Source organism: Orycteropus afer, unplaced genomic scaffold (assembly GCF_000298275.1).
Source record: "Orycteropus afer afer isolate SDZICR_OR568_19922 unplaced genomic scaffold, OryAfe1.0 scaffold00067, whole genome shotgun sequence".
Classification (NCBI taxonomy): domain Eukaryota; kingdom Metazoa; phylum Chordata; class Mammalia; order Tubulidentata; family Orycteropodidae; genus Orycteropus; species Orycteropus afer.
The window spans coordinates 2269879-2272603 of record NW_006921654.1 but is presented as its reverse complement, the minus strand read 5'-3'; positions in this window follow the sequence as shown (position 1 = coordinate 2272603).

Sequence of the window (2725 nt, the reverse complement as noted above, 5' to 3'; positions counted from 1 at the left end):
GTCCTTTGCATCAGATTGATCCAGTGCAACAAGTGGCTTATCTCCTGACTGCTGCTTCTATGGTCATTGATTGTGGACCTAAGTTAAACGAAACCCTCACCGACTTCAATCTGTTCTCCATTCATCATGATGTTGCTTATTGATGCAGTTGTGAGGAATTTTGTTTCTTTAGGTGGAGATGTGATCCATCCTGAAGGCTGTAGTCTTTCTTTGATCTTCATCAGTAAGTGCTTCAAGCCCTCTTTGCTTTCAGCAAGCAAGGCTGCGTTATCTGTGTATCACAGGTTGTTTATGAATCTTCCTTCAAACCTGATGCTGTGTTCTTCTTCATATAGGCCAGCTTCTCAGATTATGTGCTCATCGCAGAGAATGAATAAGTATGGTGAAAAGATACAACGCTGACACACACCTTTCCTGATTTTAAACCACACAGTGTCCCCTTGTTCTTGTTCTGTCTCTTGGTCTATGTACAGGGTCCTCATGAGCACAATTAAGTGTTCTGGAATTCCCATTCTTCACAATGTGATCCATAATTTGTGATGATCCAAACAGTTGAATGCCTTTGTATAGTAGATAAAATACAGGTAAATATCTTTCTGATATTCTCTGCTTTCAGCCAAGATCCTCTGACATCAACAGTGATACCTCGTTTTACGTACTCTTTTGAATCTGGCTCAAATTTCTGACAGTTTCCTGCCTATGTACTGATGCAACCATTTTTAAATTAGTTTCTGCAAAAGTTACTTATGTGTATTAATGATATTGTTTGATAAATTTTCTCATTCTGCATCCTGTGGTGTCACCTTTGTTTGCTCCTTGGCATTAGGGAGAAGCAAGTGTTTGCGTGTTCTCTTCCTCTCTCCCACCTCTTTCTCTCTTCCTCTATCTCTGTCTGTGCTAGATAGGGCTCCCACGGTTCCACTTCCAACATATGATTCCATACACTGGACGCCAGTGGTGCCACCTCATCCCTCTGCCTGCAATTTAAGACAGGTGGCAGCTTGCCACTGCTGCAATTCTCTACGTTGCTTCACTCCATCTAGGTTCTAAGCTCTTCTAACACTGCTATAACCATATTCCTCTATTTAATTCCTCCTATTTAAATACATAGGGAGCTCTGGTGGCACAGTGCTTAAGGCATTTGACTGCTAACCAGAAGGCTGGTGGTTCAAACCCACCAGCCACTCCTCAGAAGGAAGATGGGGCAATCTATTTCCATAGTGATATACTGCCTCAGAAACCCAAGGAGGGGTCGCTATGAGTTGAATCGACTCCATGGCAGTGAGTTTGATTTGGTTTGGCATTTAAGTACTTACAATCATTTCTCTTTTTCTCTGTTTGGACCCTGACTGAGACAGCAGTCTATTAAAGTTATAAATGCAATAGACATGAGGGTCTAAATAAAGATACAGACACAAGGCTGGAGAAGAGGAGAAGGTTTAGAGATATTATTAATCAAAATCCTACTAGAGTTGTCATCCCTTGTCTCCTTGCTCCAGAATATTTCCGTGTCATTATGGCATTCTACCATTTAGTAAGAATTCTTGGTCCAGCAACTCAATCAGGGTAGTTGACTGTGGCTAAGAAGTTATCACAACTTTGCCCACTGTTAGTCCTATTTATATGGACATTCTTGTAGCACACACAGATACGTATGTAGGAGTATCATCTACCAACCTTGTATGTTCAGGGCTGTAGTCCCTTTTGCCTAGATACACGTGATCATTCAGCCTGTCTACCCATCTATTTACCTGTAAATTAATGTTTGTCATCACTGATAGTGCAGTACTGTATATGTAACAGTGCTTATCTTTGTTGTGCATTCCAGACCTGACCAAAATTCATCATCCCTCTGAGAGTCTAACAATGGGATCCATGTCATTGACTTTATGAGTTCTTAAAATTCTCAAGTCTGATCCACAATATCAAAGCCTTGCATAAGTGTTAATAACCTTGGTTCCCTTTGAAAAGCTGTGTAAGGACAGATGGATTTTCCAGGCCGCATCTGAGCTGTGCACCCAGAAAATCAAGTATCACATATTTAAATGTCCTTGGCACACAGTGTAGACATAAACCTTTGCCAGATATCGAGGAGAAGGTTGGTTCATTCACCATCAAGCAGTTCAAAGGCAGATCCCTGTTTTTTTGAAATATAACCAACTTGCCTCTCACCGTCTGTTTTCTAGGACCTGGAATGAGACACGCATTTATTTGCATTTGTAGCATAATCTGTTCCCAGAAGTATGCACTGGGAACCAGGAAAGAAATGCCATCCTTTGGCTGGTTACCCTAAGATACCACAAGGCACCTTCTCTCTCCTTTCTTAGTTTTTTCTTTATTTTAACTTTGCATCCTCTTCTCCTTAAGAAATCTATTTCAACATATTCTTCTATCTGAGTGAATGGAACAAACATACTTATTGCTAGGTCCATAGTAGAGATGGTACCTCCTTTTTCACTCGATAAAATCTCTATCGGGCCTTAGCAATATCCTTGCTATATAAATTTTATTAAGGATTTTTTGAAAAATAACTATTGCTGATAACTTGTTGTTGTTGTTGTTAAGTGCCGTCGAGTCGTTTCCGACTCATAGCGACCCCATGCACAGCAGAACGAAACACCGCCCGATCCCATGCCAGCCCCACAATCCCTGCTATACTTGAGCCCATCATCGCAGCCACCGTGTCAATCCATCTCGTTGAAGGCCTCCCTCTCTTTCGTCGACC